Genomic DNA, 24,662 nt, shown 5'->3' with positions numbered 1-24,662 from the left:
GACCATGGGATGCTCCTGAGGGTCTCACATCTCCCTCACAGGCAGAATGAAAAGTTCAAGGGTTTGTTGATTGGTCGGTTTTGGTGCTTTCAAGTTAAAGAAATTTCAGACATCCCTCATAGGCGAGTATCTGTTTTCTTAACTCTCATTAACCAGTTCCTTTTATTTCTCAAGTTTGTCTTCTCAAAACTGCAGATCTATCCTTGCTTATCCTGACTCAGCTTGTGTGAACACGATCCAGTAATGTTCTTGTCACTTGTCCTTGGTCTTCACCAGTTAACAGATCTAACCAGCACAATCTTTCTTGACTTTATGATCATTTGGTAAAGAAATAAATGGGCTATCACATCCAAGGATATCTAGATTTGACTACTATAAGTAGAGTATGTGTCTGGGATGTTAAAGTATTACTTAATGCCTACTTGCACTTCCTTGCAGGATAACATTAAGATGGCTACAGCTACATTCAGCCATCTGTCTAGGAGTAGCAGATCCCCTAGCACTGTTTTTACTGACTTTCTTCAAAGTGATTTGGAACCAAAATTTCATGTATAGTAGGTCTTTTTTTAAACTTTGCATCACAATATTAATATACAACACAGAATCTCACTGCTTTCACCTTTTAGTATATGCTTCAGAATTTAACTTTAGTCTCTTTAAAAGTATAACCAATTAAAATCTCAATAACTTCTATCATTAATCTTAAATTATTTTTAAAAAATTTAAATGCTAAATTAAATTTAAATATTTCCCAGTCTAAATTTGCTCAAATAAAACATTCTCCAGTTATCATGGTTTTACTCACATTTTAGAAACACTCCTAAACAGGAATAACATACTGAAATGGCAGAAACAGCAGCATTTTAACCTCGTGTTCTGAACTTATTTTTGGAAGGCTCAAAAGACTAAGGAGTTTGGAAGATATAGAGCTTCTACTTCCATTCTTGCTGACTATATGATATTTACAATTTAATTACACATTCCAGGCTGTGAAAGACAGACAGGCATAAGCACACAAAATCTGTCAGTGAAAGTAAGCTGTCTGATGATGGATATTGCAGACTTACATACTTACAAATGAAGTGGGCTTCTCTTTTATAATATTACTACATGGGAGTTGACAAAAAGAATGTAACTTTTTTTTTCACAGTTAAGAAACCATTGATCTAAAATGGAAGGCTTCTCATAGATCTACCATGGTGAAGCACCTGCTGATTACCATGATAATATAAGCATTGCTTAAATTATAAATATTTGTGTGTAACTCACACTCCACATTTGTGACATGTAGTGCACCTTCTCTTCTCTCATCTGCTTTCTGAGATCAGAGGTATCCTGGTAGATGTGTATCCAGGAGCCTTGGGTACCTGCCTTATACTATTCTCTATCTGAACAAAATCTGCAGCTGTGGAGTTTCCATGCTCCAACTTTGGACAAAAGAAAGTGGGTGATGCTGTTCATCAGCAGGGTCAGAACTGTTCTCATAAGCAGAACATTGCATGAACAGCTATTCTAATCACAAAACATCTGAAAAATAGACTTCAAAACTTTTACTCACTAAAGGAAAAAGAATAACAAAAACAAATACTGCTGGAGGTATTCACAATATCTATCTTGAGGCATCCAGTTCAGATGCCTACACTGGGAGGTGAGTGCCTTCAGCATGACACAATAGTTCCAAAGCATTCCAGTACAGAACACAATTATTTGTCCAAAGCAGCCTGTTTCTCCTCGCTATATACACATGATGCTTAGAGTAACTACTTTTGCCAATTGGGTATTTAGATTTTTAATATTTAGTAGTATAGGTAGCAATTTTGTTTACAGTTTTAATGTCTACAATTTATAACAGTCATACAGGTAGTTTAGTCCTCTGTGTTCTGACCAATGCTTGCAGGAATTCTTAAAAAAGCACATGGAGATTTGAATATAGCACAGTCTTGCACAATCTTCCAGGGCTCATTTTAGCTTGGTATGAAAGGACCTATTTGTATTTCGCAATCTTAACTCTTCAGAATCTGAGGCTAAATGCAAAAAGTAGCTGAAAGTCTCTAACGGATGTAAGTAAGTATAAACACTGGATTCAAATTTTGTCCTCCAAGTAGTGATGTGGACACAGATCCCAAAGCCAAAAGTAGCTTTGCTGAACTACTGAAAGTTTAACATATTATTTTTATTATTATTATTATTTTCTATGCCTTCATATAGTTCTTCCTCCTTAACTTGGGTCAATGCCTTTTAGCCAAATAATGTTGTATGTTGAATTATTCCCATGTGTCTGATTCCCATGGAATCAGCTTGGATTTATAGTGGTACAGTTTCTATAAAAGTTTAGCTGTCTGGAGTTTTTCACCCCACGAGTAAGTAAAGGCTGCTTACTAAGGTCTTCGTCATTTTGATACAATCTAGTCCTCCTGGGCAAAATAAAGCAACCCTACAAAGAATGATTCCCAGGTCTCTTTGATACCAGTGCAGAACACACCTAAGAGGAAAAGAAAAAGGACCTTTGATACTGCCATTATCCCAGAACAGATTGCACTGTGTTCCTGATTTCACATTCCCTTCTCTGGGAACCTCTAGCTTTCAGATGGATACTGGTCATAGTTGAACAGTATTCAGGTGCCTAAATATAGGTGTCTAGGGTGATTATAGATATCCTAAGGTATGTGAGTTATTCACAGAGACTGACAGATATGACATAAGACATACATTAGATCCACAGCCTTCTGAAGCATTTGGAGGCTTTGTTTTAGACACTTATGTTTAGGTATCTGATTTTCTCCCTATGGTTTCAGGAGGAAAAAACAAATCCCTATGTAAGCCAGCAACAAAAAAAAAGAATAATATTTTTACTTTTAAGCAGAAAAAAACCAGAGTATTTATATGTATGTAGTGAGTTTATTTTCTTCAACTTGGCATTTGTTGAGTTTATGTGCTTATTTCCTTATATTAAAATATTTTAAAGTGGGTTTTTTGCTTTTCTTGTTATAGTTTGCCTAACACAAAACAATTCGAGCTAAGTATTAGCAAAGCAGCTTGTACACATGCTTTACTAATGTCCTCTGTTAAAATGAAGATCAAAATTGTTATCTAAATCAATTGAATTCTATGTACTATAATGTCCCTTGATTTACAAGGTAAAATAAACACGATGCTAGGGTCCAAATTAAAAGTACAGAGTGACAGAAAGCACTGCAGAAAATAAGATTTCATTAGACAAACCTGATTTCATGTGCTAAGCTCTAAATAAAGCAAAAGAAATCCTTCTTAGTTAATGTCTCACTAGTTTTGCCGCACCATTTTGTTTTCCCTCCTGTTTGTAAGTGACTGTTCAGCTATTGCCACCTAGTGATGAGAAGCAAAACAGGCAGAAGCAGAACAGTAAATAACGCACAGGGAATGCATGTTTACATTGTAAACTGTGTCAAAATGGAAGACAGCAGCATAGAAATGAAGAGCACGTCTATATTTCCAGAGCAAGGATACCAGGCAATTTGGGTACAGTTATATAAAATATTTAAATAGAAGCCTATTAAATGGAATCTAATAGAGTAAAATTAACTTATTTTTAAAGACACATGACAGATTCATGCATCACCCAGCTCTCATCATCAGCTTGTTCAGTGAATTCACTACAGTAACTAAATAGGTTGTAAGGGGGTTGTGCCTTATCTATAAATAATAAATGATAACTAGGCCTTTTGCAGAGGATATTTGGTTAATGTTGGAATTATGCCTCCAAGATTCAAAATACAATTATCCTTCCCTTGACTTTGCTTTGGAGCTGTTAAACTGACATGTCCTGTTAGGACTCTGACATTCACTTCTGAGTTTCTCCCAGCTGAACGGTGTCTGGAAGCATCAGCCAGCCAGGAACAAATTTTGTTTGCCCAGACCTACCATACATATGCTAAAAATATACCATCCTATAAGCCAATATGAAATCTGCACCACTACCACTGGGGCACGGACTCAGGCAACACTGACGCAAGAATACTGCTGTGCAAGTCAAAATGCAGCCTGTGTCCCACAAGCACAGCCCACAGGCATCAGCAGGCATGAAGAATAACTTCAGCAGTATTTTCTTCCTGCTCTTCACCATAGTTTCCAGGGATGATCCCTATACAAGCTGTTTTCCATTACGGATATCCTATAAACTTATTTCCTTCTCAGTTTTGTAACAAACCCTTATCTGTATTTTAGAAACAAGGTTACATAGCATATTCTCCAAACGTCCCAGCATGATGTGTCAGAACTTCCTCACAGCAGGAAATTTCCAAACAGCCCCTGATTGTGACCCTAATTCTGGGTGCTTTTTCAGAGACAAGATGAAGTAACTGAACCCTACCCACTTCCCAAAGTATAATTTCTATTTGCTAATTTACTCCTAAGAGATCTGTACCAGGTCACGCAGAGCCTAGGACAGAGGGAACACAGATGTTGTGGCTGTCCCTCTTTTCCTCAAGTTATTATTTTCTCATTACACACTGCACAGACTGAACCTCTCAGCTATATACTCAAAAATTTAGGACTATATATATGTCGTAAATCCCCCCTTCCTCTTCCCTTCTGTGATGTAGTTGTATCTCTTCTACCCTCCTGACAGGAAACTCTACAGGACGGTAGAGAAGTAGAAGCCAGGGAGGGGAAGGACTGGAGCAAGCCCATCACTAGATATTCATAGAGTTATAGAACAGTTTGGGTTGGAAGGGACCTTTGAAGATCGCCTAGTCTGAACATCTGCCATGGGTCGGGACACCTTTCATTTCATCACATTGTCCAAAGAAGCCTGTTTTGTTTCTACAGGGTCTCTAGGGACAGCTAACAATTACTGTATGTGACTATAGCTGAGATATAAGAGTTCTCAGTTTTTCTTCTCATTCTTGTGCTCGCCATTACCAGGCAAACCCTGAGATTCAGGCAGGTTTCCCCCTCTTTTACCAGGGCCACAGAGCTGGGGCAAACTCGTCTCTCCCTTCTATCCCCAGGCATATAGGAGGCAGCCAGCTGGGAACCTGCCTTGGGAAAGGAAAAGCTCCTGACTCTTCAGAGAGGTGCCTGAGATGCGATGGAAAGCAGAGCAAGACAGACAAGGATGGGGGTGTACCCACTCAGAGTGGTGAGCTGATGCCAAAACCAAGGCATCCCTGACCCAAACACAAATCACATCACACACCTTAGTTTTCCTGACTTCGTCTCTGTTGTCGGATGACATGTTCAAAATACTCATCTTCCACAAGATACCACCCTGTAATATGTTGTAATCAATTTTCATTGATTACCCAATTAGGAGGTGGAATCTTCAGTGTAATAGCTCAAATTTGCTCTCTCATACTAGCACATCCCTCAGACAGATCTTATCTCAATGTAGGCACTCATTAGTGTGATTTTCAACACAAATGTTTTCCTGAATCTCAAATACATTTACATATATATATTCTCTCTCTTAATTCTGCCACAGCAGTTCTTAAAGCTTTCCCTGACTTTAAACAAGATGCTCTTGTGACAAGCTATTTGCTTACTTGTTCTTTTTTTAACTTTCCTTTCCATTCTCTAGTTTTGTCTTTAATTATTAACACTTCTTCCTTTCTGGTTGACCTATTTGGATACTCACACCTCAACGTTTTCATTACTCTGTAGAAAGGTATCCTTCTGCTTATGTCCCTTTGCTACACCAGAAACATCAACCTTAGAAAGTAAGTTGATTTTTCATTTCTCTCATAAAATGGGAACACGTGTTGGAAGGGTTTCAACCAACTTCCATCTAGTATAGATCAAGATGGGACAGACATGGAATCAGGCTGTACTACATTTACTGCCTTACACCTTCCTATCAGGCATCATGCTCTGCCAGCCATCAGAGAGATATCAGAGAGGCCATCAGACCAGCCAGGCACACATGCCCTTGTAACACTTTCACAGTTCCCTCAGATGGGTCTTATGCATACAGCACTCACTCCGAATGAATCAAAAAACTGCTACCTCTTGCAACACCTGCGTAAGAATTACCTGGCTGAAACAGGATACTGAGCACCATCAGAATTAGTTGATCCGAGGTAACTAACAGTTATCTACAGTTATCTACCAGTTTTTCAAATTATGAAAGATATTGTATGTATCACTGTATTGATTTGCCACCTTCCCTGACATGTACTGCCACAAACAAGACTGTACATCCTTCAGAGTAGGACTCAGATCTTTCCTGTGAGTGAAGTGCTTGGCATAGCTGGAGCCTGGTTCATAACAGGATGAGCTTTTTCCTCATTTTACTCAAAAGTGCTAACAAAAAATTCAGGTTCAGGTAGCTCAGACCAGTGCTACTTCCAGTTAGACCAAGAACCTAATGACTCAGCTGGATAGCATCTACAATTTTAAAACTGCTTTTTTGTTTCAAAGTGGGAAGAAGTAATGTTTCAAAAATCAGGATTACCCAAGAAGTCATGCCAGGTGGTAAACCAAAAAATATATTTTTCTTTCCCTCACTGCAGTTTACAAACAGGACATGCACACAAACATACACTTCTTAGCTCACTTGATACCTTTAATAGCTAGGCTGTCAATCACTATGCCCTTCATCCCTTTGAAAATAATTCTAAATATCCAAAGTAAACATAAATAGCTGTCAACAAAAATCTTCATGAATCAGGCCACTGGCCAGGAACTTTACATAAATGATTGCTGTGAGGCAGTGTCAGGAAAAATCAGGCCATACGATTTTACAATGAAATTTCTGTTCCTCATGGTTGCTTTTCCCTCACATTCCTCATTACGTGCAGATGACCCTCCAGTTACAGCTTCTGCCTTAGTGCTCTCCTGTTACTACTCAAAATTATTTTTTCCATTCTTTGAAGAACTGATGTCAGTAAACAATCTCAGTCCTAATCAGTTGTTGAATGGAATGTCTTGTTTTATGTAGTTTTGAATTCACTTTCTATATAACCCTCCCAAGCAAGCACTGGTGAGACACAGCGTATGGAGCTTACTATGTAATATCCTTAACTTTCAGAACAGTGTCTTTAGATGTTAGCTAGATAGGAGACAACAATTTGGTTTAAAACAAATCTCACTGATCTTATGTAAGAACACCTGATCTGAACTTGCAAAATCTTTTCTATAATATTTTTTTAAGCATTGGGAAGGAAAACTTTTTTCTAAATTAAAACATTACCTATAAGTATACCTATTATTTCACCTTTTGAAGTAACCTGTGGCAGTTGAGATCTCAATTTCAGAGAGAGTCTTTCTTTGCTGCTTTTTTTCCCCTCAATATAGTACTTTTTAACAGATGAGCACTTGCTTGAGGACTCTCCCTTGCTGTGGGGAAGGTTTTGCATCATCAACTCTCTGATCTAGGCACAGGCAATAAACAGAGCTCCAGCATCCTCCAACTTACTGCTTTTCTACGGAAGCACAAGCATCCTCACACAGGCCAAGTTAAATATATGTGCATTCTTTGTAACTGGGTCTTTTATACCCTCCAGAGTTCATCTCTTTCTGCTAAAAAAAAAAATGTCTTGGTTCTCCAACAGCTACGAGGTCCAACACAGCTGATTGCTTATGTTAGAAAAAGGTAAATTACCCTCTTCTATGTTACTCAAGGTTTCTCTCAGGCTACATTTGAATGGAAACTGCAGTTTAGTGAAAAAATGTACAATTTACAATCTGCTTTTTATGAACTAAAAGAAAAATATTTTAGGCTTAGTACACAAGGAAGAAAGCACAAAAAGATGTCACATTTAAAATTGAGTGATTTCCTAGTAAAGGCAGTAATTATAGTTGCTTTAACTACACTTAAAATGATTAATGATCTTGAGTCAGCACAGTCTAGATTTTCAAAGGCATTTAGCTTCTGAAACATCTAACAGTTGCTTTGTAGATTATTAAGTGCCTAATCTGGTTAAGTATCAAACTCCCATGTACTTGTTTGTCCACTGCAGCATTAAAGGCTCTGAAAATCTAAACTAATTTTTTAAAAAACTTATTAAAATTAGCAGATCTCATTCTCCCCCATGTCTTTTTTTTTTTCACCAGACCAGAAGAGGAAAACAGGTTCTTTCTTTTTGATCTCTGGATTGGCTCCTCAGCTGTGAGATATAACATACAGGGTATATAACAAAAAACAAACCACTGAGATAGAATACTTTTATTTGAATATGATGCTTAGATCTGGAGAAAATCCAGTTAACTTCTTTAGCAACCTAATTCAAAAGGGATGGGTGATCATAAAAAATAACAACTGGGATTCACCTGTTTTGAAAGCTTTCAGTGGACCTGCAGGCAGTCTTGGGTGTGGAACTTGAGCTCATGCTCAGTCGGGTACTGGTGCTCAGTGACACCGTATCCTCCCGACTCACACAGGGCTCTAACGCACGAACCTTGCCTGAACTCTTCCACAGATCAAGGGAGGTCATCGCTACCTACTGACTAATTCAGTGAACTAAGAACATAGCACCAGCACAGGTGGAATCCTTTATAAACTGGAAACTTCTCCAAGAATATAAGGATACTCCTACCTCATCTGATAATACAACAGATTTGAGTGTGTTTTCTTGTTTGACTTAAGTTAATCTAAGATTCTGCTACTGTTGGAAAAGCTGTGAAGTTTTTCTGTTCTCTCTTATTTCTCCATAATTTCCATCGGGTCGCCTTGTGGTGGCACTAGTTAGGAGCAGTAATTTAATTTGGGTAGTGTGTGTGTCTTGGGGCTAAAGTGTTACCTTCATTAGCTCCAGTTGTGAATGAGGTTATGAGTATCCCCACAGAAGCACATGATCACTATGGTCAACACAAGGGACGCTGATGGGTGTTTAGGTGGGGAAAGGCAGAAAAGGAAAATTATGTTTCTGAAGTGCAAAAAAATTGTTTAAAAAAATCAAAGACATGCTTTTCATAGGTATTACATGGTTAAACAGCTTTCCCAACTGCTCATATGCATCTACAAACATCTATAAACAGGCACTGCATTTTATAGTAAGAAAATTCTTCAAACCCACTTTTCTGGCTGAGCCGTTATTGAACTTTGGCTGTCGCAGGAACAGATACATTTTAGGTTCAATTGCAAGAAACATGGCCAGAAAATGAGCTTGAATATTTAAAAAGCCAGCATGCAGGTCAGGTCAGAGAATGTATTTATTTCTGGTCCGTGTACATTGATTCAAAGTAGCAAGAAAAGAACCAGAAAAACCTTCTTCCAAAGCTATTACAGGTAATGCTAGATCCAGGTTAATCTGCAAATGCAAAAACAAGTACTTATGGATTCAGCTATGAGACAAAAAGGTAACATTTCACATATATAAGCAACACTACTAATTCTCAATAATATAGAATCAGAACAAAATAATTAATCTAAACATCCATCTATGTGGACAACAGCCTGCATGCTGTTATTATAAAACAACTAATGCTACTCATATTTGTCTCTATGAGGTTTCATCAGCAGATTACAATATTAAACAGATACAGAACCTTAACTTGCCTACTTCATATATGACACAAAGAAAGGCAGACGGAAAATTACGTCAAAAGAAAAATAATGAAATTATTTTCACAAAATTCATAGAAAATCAATAACACTTTATTAAAAATAAAGTAAAATAAATGTTCATGAATATGGACCATTTAATCTAAAAGTTCTTTATAAAAGACAACAGTAACTTATGACTGATAAGCACACAAGCCCCATGCTTCATTATTTTAAAACCTGAGGTTTCAGAAACAATCATGTCAAAATCTTGAAAGCTTGGCTTTTGAATCACCAATGTGGGAGCAAGCAATATTGTTTGCACAGAAGAAATACTTGGTCATATAAAACTATGAAAAAATGGAAGCAATGAAGAATTCATTGGTAACTTGCTTCACTAGAAGGGAGAAGCTAAAGGTAGGCTACAGATGCGGGACTTATTCAACTTAATGCAGGTGTTTCCATTTCAGATTCTCAGATTGGATGTCTTATAATCAATGTAAAAAAAAATAAGAGCTGGTTCATCCCTTTTTAATACTAACATCTACAGCAAATCACCCAGAATAAATGTTTATAATACCTATATTTCTCCAGTGTCTCTAAAGGGAACTTGACGTGACTAGTGTGTTCAGCAAACGTCTGAGTTTGGAAAGATGACACCCCAGTTATCCAGACAAGAAAACGCTCATAGTGAAAACCCCCAAAACAGTGATGCTGACTTTGTCCACAGGCTTTTTTTCTCCATAATTCTCTTTTGAGAATAGCAAGCCTTGTAAAATGCAAAGCCACTAGGAGAACACAAAGCCATTTCTTACCACCTCCAGCTTGAAGGACAATCTGTTTATTTCTGTTTATGAATACAGACAATTTATCTCCCTAAAAACTGTTTTAAATAATAACTTTAGCCACGTATAGCTAAAATCAGGATTGAAGTGAAAAATCTGAAAACACCTTATAAAAAGGAAGACAAATCTGTTAAAGTTTCTAGACCTCTTGAGTGAGAAAGGGGCAATGCTAATGCTCATGGAAGTTCCTTCTGCTATTTCTCCTGAAAGTATCAGAGTGGAGGAAAGCAAAGGAGATTAGAAAAGAAAGGTGTCTGCAACTCCTGCAACAATGGACATTGCTTATAGGCAACACACAATGAAGTAGGTTTATAGGATTGCTTAAGTTTTATCATTTATCTATCGCAAAAAGCAAGAAAAAGTGTAGATTCTATTTTCTGCTAATATTTCGTAGGGAAGGTTATCAATTTAAATACTAATAAGGAAATGCCTAAACAATTATAATAATCTTGGAAAGTAGAGTAAGAGAATTGCTAAGATTTTCAGCAATACTGGGTGGATTAAAAACCAAAGTACTTGTAGTAGTAGAGGAAATATTGAACAAAACTCTGTTAAAATCATTAACTGTGTTAATATCATATCATATGATAACACATATTAAACTGTGTTAAAATATTGAACAAAATTGTGTTAAATCATGAAATCATACTGAACTTCATGAGATTCCATTAAACAGTACCGGCTCCAGTATCAATCCCTGGGCTACACTGTTAGTGACTGACTTCCAGCAAGCCTTCATGCTGCTAATCACAACACAGTCAGTCTGGTAGCTCAGTTTTCAACCCACCTCACTGTTCATAAATCTGTTTTGTATTTCATCATTTTGTTTATGATGATGCTACAGCAGATATTGTCAAAAGCCTTTCTAAAGTTTAAATAAATGGCATCCTTTGATCTCCCATCATCGACCATGCCAGTTACCTTGTTTTTGAAGGCTATTGAGTTGGTAAAGCATGATTTCCCCTTTGCCCCATCACTTCCACGGGGTTATGGTGAGGATTACCATGCAGTAGTTCCTGGATCCTTTCTTGCGCTTCCTGAAGAAAGGAGTCACATTTGCTCTCCCCTAGTGGCCATGAGCTTTCAAAGACTACCAGGTCAGACCATGATGCCAGCCAGCTTCCTCAGCTTGTGGTTGCATCCTGCCAGGTCCTATGGACCCAAGCACGTCCAGTTTGTTTCAAATGTTCCCTAACCTGTTATCCCTGTACCAAGGGTAAGGCCCTAGTTCAGGCCTTCCCAATTGGTTTCTGGGAAACAGGATTCCTGAAGGCCTCCTGAAGGTAAAGATGGAAGTAAAGGCAGTATTAACTACCTGGGTCTTTTCCATCTCCATCTCCATCATTCCCCTTTCTACTGAGTGAAGTTTACACAGTCACTGAGCCCTCTTTCAGAATGGGCTTTCTAGTTGGAGGAATAAAAATATAACAATAGATTACACAGAAGCATTCTTAACCCTGAAAGCAGATAAAGGACAAACCGTAACACTACTTTTACTTGAGGCCCATAGCATTTAGTATGACAAATCTAAACTTAAATTACATTATTACTAGCTTCTAAAGAGAGAACTGCTGATTTTCTCGTTCCAGAATGGATTTAGAATTGGACTTGTATACATACGTTTTGTTTATCCTCAATTCACTGGGCAGAAAATTACATTTCAGACCCTGAAATTCCATCTTGTGAGCTTAATTTAGTTTCTGGTATTTTCCTTTTCTTGTCGTCCTTCTTTCACCCTCGCATCTTTATGTGATAGTACCTCTGCTGCAGATTAGACTTTTTACTTCAGAATGGAAGACTCAGCAACTAGTAGGAATTTAATGCTCGAATGATTGTCCATAGAGGAGTCAGTAACTGACCATGATAATCCTAAACAAGTCTTATCAGAAGTACTTAACTGAACACTGAACAAACTGGTACTGAGTTTTAATGACTTTTATGGTAATTAAAGTTATGTCTTGCTGGACAGACTGGTGATTCAACTACACTGGACCATGAATGCCATGCCTACATTAATACCTGGGGCTGTTCTCTGGCCACAGGGCCAGATGTGATGAAACAGGCTACAAGTGCATCATAAAACATTATCTAAATGCAACATCCAGTTCTCTCTCAATTCCTCAGCTCTTGTCAACTTCTGAACCGTGCCTGAGAATTGTTAGGGGGGTTATCCAGGCAAAATGAGGAACAAATGGAGCAGCTTTGCTAGACAGGGATTTCTCTGACTTGCATACAAGGAACAGGAGAGAACAGACAGGCCAGCAAGAGACTGTCTAGCTTAAAGATCCTAAACAAATTAGGAACTAGAGGACAAATGAGATCACGGCTAGAAAGATGACACTTGTTGACTGTCCCTCTCCTTACCATTACACAGACTAAAGATCATGCCTAAAAATTATTTTGCCAACCTTTTTTTGCATGCAGCACAAATTAGCCCAGAAAAGGTTTACTCAGACGAGCAGACAATTCACAACAAACCTAGTACAGAGATGGCTCAATCTCTGGCATATTCTGCAACTAAAGCATGTTGCCATTACAGCCAACATGAAACAGTAACTCCAAAGACACGGAGGAAAACCCCACAGAAAGTCACAGCAATACCCTCAGACAGTTCTAAAACAAATAAATAAACAAAAAACCCCCTACCCAAGCAGGTTGTTATAAGAGGAGCCACTACACTGTATCAAACACAACATACACTGCATCAAACACAACATACACTGCTTAACTATGTATATTTTTCCCTGCAAACAGTGATGTCTTCCTGTAATCAATGGGAAGGATTTCCTCTTTTAATAAATTTTAAGTGCAACTTTAAGTATAGGATTACAAAGCATGAATGGACATATGTCAGGTCTTCAAAATTGTATCTGAATATAATACTGCATTTTAACTTTGTGTAGCAGCTATACATTAGTATATCCTGTGCAAAGAAGAATTTATATTGATCTCATATTGTGAAGCACTGTGCAATTTCAATTTCCCAGAAACCCCAATAAAGAAAGTTTTGAGCTACTCGAATCAGGCTCCTAATTTGAGATCCAATACCCAAAATGCATAAAAACCACATTCCAAATTAACCACTCTTAACTAGTAACAATAAAGAAAATTCATATGAGAGCTACAGTTGACTAATTTTTTTCTTTATCAGAAAGGATTTCATTCAAAAGGGCATCTTTTATCATGAGAAGCAGTAAAAAAAAAAACCAAAAACAAACTTCCAGGTAATTCTAGTTGTGTTCAAAGTGTTTTCAATAGGTAGTCTTTTGTAACTAGGATGAATTACACTATTTACACCCATCCTCAGGCGAACAGTCTCTGAATCCAAAAAGATTAATAAAATACCGATTTTTAAAAGTTATTGAAATTAAGCAAATATTTTCAGTATCTCCTAAACTCGTTGTTTAACTTCAGGTACAGTAAGACAGCAAAGCAATTAAAATTAAGAAAACATTGAGATTTTTTATTTCAGAGATTCCAAGATTATTGGGTGCTTTGGATATAGTATGCTCCAATTAAATATGTAAGGCTAATTATAAACAGCTGGAAGTTGGTTACCTACCAAATGCACCCAGCAAGTCTAGTACAGTTTCTGAAAGTAAACAAGCATTATAAAAGGAATATATTTTGAGTGATTTATACACAGTGCATAGACCCATCTGACTGCCAAGAGAACATACTTCAATGTCATTACCTACACTAACTTATGTGAAGATTGCTCTTCAGAAGAGGAATAAAATATACATCAGCAAGAAGGTTAAATCAAAGCTACTTAGATAACTTTTAAGTCTAATTCTTTTAAAACACTTTGCTGATAAGCTTTTGATTACAGCAGATGCACTACTGTAAGACTTTAAAAGTAATGTCTGTCTTTCATGTAATAAAATGATATGTATTTCACAACTCTCTGAAAAAAATTATTGGCAATCTATCCAATCCATTAGCACAAAAATATTTCTTTATGGGTCAAAGGTGGGCATATTTTTACGGTGATTCCGCTATTCAAGTTGCATCTTAAATCAGATAAAAAGAATAAAATATCCTGTTGTGTCTTGATGGCCAAAGAAAGACTTACTCAGAAATAATGTCAACAAACCCTCACAGACTTACTGCATATGGAATATAGTTAAAACTACTACCATTTGATGTAAAGAGTGACTGGCTTGTTCTTTATTATTTTAAAACATTTCTGTATGTTTCCTATTTTGCTAATATTTGTTAGGACTCTGATTTTTTATTTATAAAATTCAATACATTTTATATTGATATAATTTTTTGTAGATACAACCAGTATCATATTCATATGAATATGAATTCAATGTTGCTTCTTGAAAATTATATAAACATACAAAAAAACCCCTGTTATGTTTCCCAGAGACGAGCATTCAGCACAAGTTCGAAGATTTCACTCTACACTTTAATCATTATCCTCTAGAAAGGACATAGCAGAAAGCCAAAGGGTCAAACTGGCAAACTATGTTGCTAATCCAGATTCTTTTTTCATGTCCTATTTCTAAAGCAGCACACACAGAAACTTGTGCTGAACTCAGGACACAAGTGCTATAATTGCTTCACAAGATCTTTCAGCAGAGTGAGGTCTACAAACCCTTAGATATGTTAAGATTTGAGGTATATTACTATGTGTACAATGGGGTTCGTTTACTTGGACACTGGAGCCTTTGCTTTAAAGAGGAGTCTTAACACTTATAACAACTGATAGTGGCAATCAAAATCTAGGAAACAACTAAACAGTTTTTAAAACAAACAAAAACCAAATCAGAAAACAAAAATCCAAGCCACAATATCAGAAGGAGCCTTCCCTATCTTAACTTCACCTTCCTCCCTATCTTCCTCCTCATTTTCATGTTCAAGTCACTCTCCAATGGACATAGAGCTCCCTTTATGTCCCAGATACAACTTAAAGATGAGGCAGCATCTTCATCACTTGCATACAAGAACATTTGGTAATCATTCTCCTCAGTCCACAAAATACCAATAAACCCAAGAACACAAGTCTGACAATATGCATCTATGACATCAGACTTCAAAATGCAGAATCCAGAGCTTTTCTATGAATCATCAACCTATCCCTCCTGAAGAAAACAACACTTTAATAGAAACATTGAAGAACTAAAATTCTGAAGAGTATACTAAATAATATATGTAGAAATACAGAAGGCCACATCAAAGCAAGATATTATCAATTTTATAATTTCTATTAATAAAGCAGTGGTCACTCACCCAGATCAGCGGGTGAATACATACCCAATCAGCAATGTACTAATGACATATCTTAACAAAAGGCTCAATAAAAATCAGTAGCATACAGAACCAACATCAGTTTGCAATATGAACAGCAAATAAAAAAATGCTACACCTCCCTCCCCCTGCATTTTCAATCAGCAGAAAGTCTTGGTAGCAGTATTAAAGGGAAACCAAGCCAATTTTTTCAAGTCAGGAAGGAAAGAGAAGGAACTTTTGGACAAGCCAGTTTTGCCTTCCCTTCTGCTTGATCATACTTGTAAAATGCAGCACCATCACAGGCCAATCTCCCAAATGTCTCCAAACTGTGCAAGGTGCCATTAGGGGTACCATAAGTGAACAGCAATTATCATATGCAGATTGCAAGCATGCATTATTATCACGCAGTACAATTTATTCAGAGAGGAGGTAGGCTATTCAAATCTTCACCAAATTAAAATACTGAACACAGATCATTATAAATCAAGACACATACCGTACCCATAATTTTAAGCATCCTTATTAAAAGTAATTAGATTTTGGCAAGTCTTTCTCAATTAACATGACCAGTCAAAAGAAAAAAATAACTCATACATACTGGCTGTTTTATCTCCATGATTCATGAAACATTAAATAATTTATTCACATCATTGTTGAACAACTTTTGAGTGTTTTTTTTACATACAACCCCCTTCTTTCCTTTACTATTTTCATCATTATAATTTACATGCAAATATAGTGTCAAATCAACTTACTTATTTTAGAAAGTGACTTTGCTAGACTGTACGCTGGTCTGAACTCCAGAAATGCTTTGAGAGAGTATCTCAAGACTTCTAACTGCGATAATATGTTCACTGAGGGAAAAAAAAAAAAAAAAAAGGCAGTGAATTTGTTACAGAATACTAGCTATTCTGTTGTAAAATCAGACTAGCAACCTACATTCTTACTTTGAGTAGCTGTGTAAAGTATTGTTAACCACTGACCTTTATTACATTAGTTCATAGCAACACCACACTGCTTTTGCAAAAGTAGAGATAACATTTTGTCCCACAGAATACATAGAGCTTATTTTGGCTGGGAAGACAACACCTGAGGCACAGGCATACTGCTGTGAAATGGAGGTGTGCCTGGTCCTCGGAGAAGCAGAAAAACCAAAGTATTTTTCTCACCTTCTGTTCTTAAAAACTGACACATCAGTGAACAAGCATTATTCAACAATGATACAGACTACCTGCATACAAAAATGATGCAGGAGAAGAAAAAAAAACCTACAAGACACTAATAACAGTACTAGAATTGGATTTTCAGTGGTACTTAAACAAACATCCCCAATTCACAATATGAATGGCTTCCAAGTAAAACTTAAACATTATATTTTGACCTTTTCAATTTCTGTATTGTTTATTCTATTTTCTACAGAAAATTAATATTCCCAGGCAAAATCTTATGTCTTTGCTATGCATAAAGAGGAAACTCAAAAAACAACATCAGCAGCCTTCCAAAAAGAAATAGGAGTAAAAACTCACCCTACACTTCCCTAAATTAAAATTAATAAATACAGACTAATTTTCTTTTGTGCTTTTGAACATGTTAGCATAGACATTTAATGATGTTTAGCTAATGCATTTTAATTTTGTGCCCCTTCAGTTAGTTCAATTTACCTTTCCTAGGCAGCTCTCTCAAGACATGGTCTCCTAAGATGCCTTCATTGCCCACTCTGTCTTTATACAATTCTTTCTTTTCTTATTAAAAAGTAAGAGGTTTATCATGGAGATTACTCAGGTTAAGAAAAGACACTGTTCATTTTTGCATGGTCCTGCCAGGGTAAAGTTCAGTCATGCCTACGATCGTATGCTGAGCTGAAGGCACGTCAGCAGATACGTACAAACTCCACTAATTGAGATGATGAATCTCTCCACTGACAATAAATGGCCCTATAATGTTGATTTCTCCCTTGTGCCTGTGTTGTTTTTTTTTCTTTTTAAAGATAACCATGAAATAGTAAAAACTAAGACTTTGATATCAGCAGTTGACATTAACCAAGCCCTGAAGCATGCAATAGACCTAAACATTTCAAATTTAAAGAACAAAAAGAAATTAAGTGCTTTGTGGAAGAAGAAAAAGGTATATCTGTGCAGCGTATTCCTTTGGCAATGGCATGGTTTCTCCATACAGTCATAGTTTCTGTCCTCCCCTTGCCATGTGGGAGTGAACACTGACATGTATGGTATCCCCAGGGATACCATTCTCTGGTTAGTCCTGCCCAGGCATATGTGAATGACTAATTTCATGACAGCAGGACAGACAGATGTGTCATGTTTCTCACATTGCTGCTTTCATTTCTAAAGAGTGAGCTTCTAACTATCACAGTTAAGAAAAAGTTGTAAAACAAGCCTATGGCATGCAAGATGCCTCCCCAAGGCTGCACCAAGTCTGAAACAAAAGTCCCAATGTATGAACTGACATATATCCTTGCATCCTAGATGCCTTGATGTGTCACTATTCACTATTTTATTAGTTAAGCTCTTTAGGACAGAATAAAAGGAAAGAAAACAAGAGGTGCATGACTTCAGACTAAATTGCAACCATGTCCTAAACACGAGACAGGTTAATGGTGATATAAAAGACTTAGCAGAGATACGGGGATTAGAAGAATGTAGAGTAGACAAAACGATAAAGATTTAAAATATTTCTATTAAGAGACAACTAGGCTGAAACAAGGAAGTAAGAATTACCATATTCTTCAGAGGGCTTCAGCACTGATGCAAATGACTGCAGACAAAGTCTGTCTATACTTCTATTTACTATCTGTCTATCTATCTNTCTATCTATCTATCTATCTATCTATCTATCTATCTATCTATCTATCTATCTATCTATCTATCTATCTATCTATCTATCTATCTATCTATCTCAAGTGCTCAAGATCAGGTCGGGTAGGGCTTTGAGCAACCTAACATAGTGGAACATGTCCTTGCCCACAGTAGGGTGGTTGGAGTACATGGATTTTAGAGGTCCCTTCCAACTCACACTCTGATTCTATGATACAGCTCTGTTTCCATTCTAACATTCGTTTACAGCATGAAAGACAATGGTTTAGAGGACTTCAGGCTTACTTTGTTAACCTGTTTTCAAAAGCAAATCAAGTAAAGCTTCTCCCATGCTGACCTACCAAATGAAAGACTATACCCATCTTTCCATCATGCTCCATCAATTGCTTATAGGAAGCAATTTGCATTACCTTTAAGTGTTCTTGAGTGTACAGTAACACATCTGCCTTGGATTTTGTAAGCATAATGGCTGTGTTCCAGACACACAAACTACATGAAAGTGCTTATATCTGACACAGCACAAACAATGGAGTATTACTGCTAATGTGGTAATCTGGGAGGGTGGAAAGAGAGAAGAAAGAAGAATTGCATTAAAAAAATCACAGAATAAAGGAGATATCTGGCTGGACACAACAGAGTACAGGTGTTGGAGATCACACACAAGGCTAATATTTAATATGTTTTTTCTAAAAAAAATGTTGATGTACAGGAAAAAAAGCAAAAAGTTACATGAGGGGAAAAAAAAATCAAAAAACCCAAACACAGAAGTAATTAAGGAGCAGAAAAAGTAGTTCAAAGATAAAAAGCAGCAACTGAGATACAGACAAACAGAGGCAGATAAGATACAGAGGGTTTATCCTGTCCAAAATAATGTGCTTTGACAGTCACCAACAGACCACATCACCTTAGGAGGAACTTGTTCAGACACTGGGAAGCCCAGGAGCCTTGGGCATATCTGAGTCACATGACATGAGATCTGATAAGGTTTTTTGCATTTTTTAAGTTGGGAAGTAAAATAGGAAGGAAGAGAAAAGCTCTGTTTCCTAAGGAGTTGAACTATTTCAACAACCTTAATAAAGGTACAATAGAGGTTCTAAAACCCACACAAACAGTGCTGGCCTGTGTTCTCTTTTAACATTGTATTCATATTCCTTCACCAGCGTTTTGGCTCTTGAAAAGGTACCCATGTAAGTTTAGCTGTCATTAAGGAATATAAAATTAATATTTAAATAATCAATAACACTTTTTTATATACTTCACAGCTCTTCAAAGATCTGTATGATTGCACTATTTTCCCTTGGAAATGTGAAAATCCTAATTTTTGTCTGGAAAGGAAGAAATCTAAATTTAAAAACCAGTATATTTTTGTTTCTATAAAGGATTTCATTTCCTCTGATCACTCACAGAAACACATCTTCAGTTTCAGTAGGGATGAGCTGATATTGATTTTTCCCCCCCCTAGAACCTTTTAAGTCCTCCTAGTACAGATGACCTGATTGTTTTCCAACAAATCCTTTGTCCTCATGCTAATCCGTTGCCTATTTTTAGGCATATTTCAAATAATAAAAAAAACAAACACAACAAAATATTCCAGACTTGCCATCAGCTTGGCTGAAATCCACTCTTACACCTTGTTCCTACTTCTTAACAACTAGAGAGTTAAACTAAATTATTAACTCCTGACATTACAGGCTCCAGTGCAAACCAGGAATTCAAAGCACGCATTTGACTATTTAGTGATGTTAATTTCTGGCTACCACAAAAAGTAAAATAAATAAATCAGCTAGACTGAAAAAGTCTACATATCTCCAAACCACTCTCCTCCAGAAAAGCAATGAGAGAAAGTATTAGAGCAGCAAGAGACTCATACTGTTTTTAAGTGGGAGTTAGGAAAAATGCAGTTTAAAGTTCTAGAGAAACAACTGGCTTTCTTTAAATGCAAAGTATTTAAAAAAAACTCTCAAGCAAGCAACGTGAAATCAAAAATATGAAGTCTCTCTTTTTGGTTCCATCACTTAAACTCTAGTGGCTGACATAATTTAACATGAAAGGGCACTTGATTAAATCCATCTGTGAAAACTGTCTTAGGTTTTAAACCAGAATAAGTTCTGACTGGAATCAATTACCAAAAAGGTTAAAATATATTGCATCAACAAACGATTAAAATAGCATTTCCTACCTGAAAATATAGACGGTCTTTTCTTAGGACGCCTTTGATGTATAGGGTCTATATTCCTAATATTTCTTTGAAACTTTCCTTTAAAATCATTTTCTAGCAGGATGTCTGGTGGCAGGCTTCTCCGTCTTGTTGTTTTATAACAAGTCTGATAGGAATTCAATTTCCTATTAGTCCTGGAGTACAAGCTGCTGTCATCAACTGCCATTATAGAGCACTAACTGTTAGAGTCACCCCAGGAAAGCAAAGCCAGCCTGGAGATCCAGAAGTATTTGGACTAGTGGTTACAGAGCTGAGCAATCTCAGATGTTCTCATGCTCAACTCACTTGTTGGGGAAGTTGAGCAGGTGGATAGGCATGTGCTGAGACAGGTGTAGAGTTACTGCATCGCCCCTCCTTGCATCAGTGAAATAGCACAGGGAGGAGACAGGTCGAAATAATTTGTTTGAAAGTTTTGAGGTAATTAGGAAGTTCAACAAACCTGAGCTCAGCAGCACAATCTCAGCAAAGGGGGAACTACAATTTAACATGAGGCACTGTCTAAGGTTAGTATGTTTTATATTATACCTACAGCATTTCTCAGATCAGTTCATTAATACTTCGTTAACTTGGCAAGCTAAACAGGTGATGCTAAACCTTTTGGAAGGAATGGGAGAAATTATATATCTTGATATATATCTGTGTAGCTTTTTAAGTATTTTATTGTGTTAGAAATGCAGAAGGATGCAAAGTCTGCTAGATTTTGTCTTGCTCCTCTTAGAATTGTATTGAATTTGGCTGAAAGTTGAAATTATGAATGGAAGGATCCAGTCTAAAATACACTGGACTCAGAAATCACACCTTCAATTCAGAAAAGCTGATAAATTAAACCAAAGTCATTTAAACCAAATGAACATTAAATTAAATATTTAACATTAGATAGCAAAGTGACCATCTATAACGCTGCTGCTTCCTTTGAGAAAGCACACAGGATCACTCTCGAGGAGAAAAGACAACGCAGAAAGAATCGTGTCTTGCAGATTACACCACCTAAGGAGTCTTTCTGCTGTGCCTTTTGCAATCAGACATTATCTCGTATAGGCCTTACTAGCCACCAGCGTGCTTGTAACAAATGTGGATAGAGCCTTTCCCAAATCTTCATTCGTGAAGCCTAGCCATGATGATTATTTCTGATCTTACTGAGTATTCAAAAGATCATGTGCTCTGTTTATATGTGGAAATAAGCTTTTGAAAATTCTACTGGACTCCAAAGGAGGTTTAGGTGGTGGGAATTAGGTTATAACCAAAGGGAATTGTATGTATAAATTGCTCAGTTACATTTTAAAAATTCCTCTAGACACTGGTCTTCATCACTGGAGACCAAAACACTTTGTTCAAGTCCTTCAAATCTATAGCTGCTGTGGATCTCATCCTCTGTTTTTCCCAGCTAATAACCCCTCCCTCCCAAAAAAAAAAAAAAAGGTCCAAGAAGTTTTACTTGCTTCTCCTTCTCTTCCAACTCCACTTGCTTTTTCAGCTTTGGCTGAACCAACACAAAAATATTCACTTCATTCCTGATAATACAACTAAACCAAAATACATTAAAAAAAAACCTTTTCAAAACAACAGAAAATGCTTAAATCTTAGCAAATAAATATCTCTGAACCATGTGTGAAGACTGAGAAATAAGAAATATCAAATGCAGGAATTGACATTTGAGGAGCTTTAAACTGAAATTTGACAGAAGCTTTATACAAAATTTCAGTATCTTCAATAAGTGACCTAAGCATCAAGCTAGAGGATATTCTGGAGACAGCTCTTAACTTTTCCTGCTGAAAGTACTCCAACACATATAAATAATTAAATATTCATTAGAAGAGTGACTTGAAAGAGACTGTCCCATATTCTAGCTGAGTGATACAATCGCTGCACTATACAATCTTACCTTCTGCAGCCCAATGAATATTCATGCCAAGTGGAACATTTCCAATAGGAGAAATGGCCGCTGAGACACTCAAATATGTGATAGTGGTCACACTCTATCAGATGGGGAAAACCTGTCAAGAGCACAAATCCCTGATCCAGCAACAGTACACAGAAATCTAAGAACAGTTTACCCCTGAGTGGCCTTCAGGTGGAAATTCAGAAGACAGACGAAGACCCCAAACATCTCATCACTAAATTAATTGCCTTTTACAGGATCTGCTCTGGAACACACACTTGAAAATTCATTCAGAACTAGAAATCAAGACAGGCAAATAAATACTTGTTCTGAAAACTGAAAATCCTAAGCAGATAAAGCAAAGGAGTATGCAGTGGTAAAACAGAAACTGAGGGTGCTGGTGGTGTCTGAAAGTTGTTGAGAATGAGGTGCCTAAGTGTCATTTTAGTAGACTAACTCTATTATTTATCCCATCAAAGGTTTACACAAGATCCTTCAGAAGAGATTACTACAAGAAAGCAATCCTTGTGTTACAATCAGAACTAATCGTGAAAGTGCTCAAAGTATGAAAAGCAAAGCACAGGAATCATAATTGGGCTAAATTTTAAGGCTGGCAAAGGTTCATAAGACTTCAGGCTTCTCTGGTAGGTTCTGTGTAGTTCAGTACTTTCTTACAATTTTAAAAGGTCAGTATAATAATCATTGGGTTTATCCATTACAGTCAAAGGCTAAATCAGAACATCATACCCCTTGCCTCCAACAGACTACTCAGTTGTAGTGTTTGCAGTTTCTATTATGAATTCTTTCGATCAAAATTTGATAAAAAAATGCTAAAAGAAACTGATGTTTGATAACTGATTTGTGTTTGGATGTCTGTACTGCAGAAACACAGAGTTGATGTTACAAAATCAGCCTGGTCCAGGTCATAAAAAAGCCAATTTTCTCATAGGGGAAATTATCATTAGCTTTTTGTTTAATAATACAGCAGCAAATCTTGTTATATTTCATGTGCAGTAAGCCAAGTGTTATTATGATCGCATTAGAGCTGCCGTTCTCATTTTCAGCTGAAGAAATATTTGTGCTTATCAACAGCAGAAAAAGTTTCCTAAAAAGTGTTCTCAATGTGTCACCTTGTGCAGGCTGGCTCAGAAAATCTGTATTATGGAAGAAGAAAACCAACACCACAATGAATTCCTGTATGGTTTGGTAAAGTAACTTCTGTATCAGTGTACATGAATTCATGGCCCTTCCCACCATGCCGTACATAGCAGAATAAAGTGGTATGTAAATACCTCCAAGGGAGGAGAAGGCCTCTTAGCCATATAAGTTGGAGGAACTGCAATGGTAGGAGAGGAAAGTTCGAGCTTTACTAACATTTTAAGCCAGCACGGTTCAATAAATCAAGCCTCATCCTTCTTTCCTGTGTCCCATGGAGCTTCTGTCCTTGGTTCATTACCACCCACTTTGTGAGGCTGCATAGCAAACTATGGCAGAAACCTAGGTTACCTTTTGTTTATTTATTCATTTTTAGTCATGCTGCCACAAAGGACAAAAATACAAGAGTAAGCATCCAGGACAGGGATATATGAATTGCTTCTTTTAGTGACTGTGCCCAGTTACCCTTAGTTAAAATATTTGTAAAACTAAGGTTACAAAGGCAATGTTCAGGCTACTTAATTAATTTGTCTGTGTTTTACAGGTTTTAGACATATTTAAAGAAATCAAGTTGTTACCAATCAAGTTGAATATTCTTGGGTACCTGCTTGCCCAGGAGACTGCTGAACAGAACTTACCAATTTAGAAAATCAATTTTGTTCTTTTGTTCAATGTAAGGACTTACTACCCAGCTCTCACTTCCTATACACATCAGAACAGTCACAGATCTGCCAAGTTATCTGTGTCATGAAGTCTCTAACCTCTTTTGCTTTGCATCTGAAATACAACAGCTAAACAATGCAAGAAAGGAAAACCGGGTATCAAAAAGTGAGGAAAATATACAGCTGTTTAAATCCTCCAACTGTTACATAAGAAATTATTTGTTTAATTTTCTGGAATAACCTGGTTGTCTTAATCCATAGGATGTGAACATCTGACATGTTCTCTGCTTGAATTAACCCATTTCTTCCAGCCTAATGCTGTTATAGGAAGAGTCTGGATTAGGTCCAACTTCAGCATCCAAAAACCCTCT

General features: G+C 36.9%; 1 protein-coding gene across 2 annotated transcripts in view; it reads right to left on the bottom strand.

Annotated features, from left to right (window-relative positions):
* FRY (FRY microtubule binding protein) overlaps positions 1-24,662 on the bottom strand; it is a 236,177-nt gene that overhangs the window by 169,413 nt on the left and 42,102 nt on the right. Inside the window, exon 3 of one of the 2 annotated variants that reach the window (XM_017818584.1) lies at positions 16,302-16,400. The gene's annotated coding sequence lies outside the window, so the exon portion shown is untranslated. Of the gene's footprint in view, positions 1-16,301; positions 16,401-24,662 lie in introns of those variants that run through there. The other variant, XM_017818586.1, reaches the window with a different exon arrangement.

This window comes from Lepidothrix coronata, unplaced genomic scaffold (assembly GCF_001604755.1).
Source record: "Lepidothrix coronata isolate B3197 unplaced genomic scaffold, Lepidothrix_coronata-1.0 Scaffold69, whole genome shotgun sequence".
Taxonomy (NCBI): Eukaryota; Metazoa; Chordata; class Aves; order Passeriformes; family Pipridae; genus Lepidothrix; species Lepidothrix coronata.
Note: the sequence above shows the minus strand (reverse complement) of the source record. Positions and strands in the feature narration are given on the sequence as shown.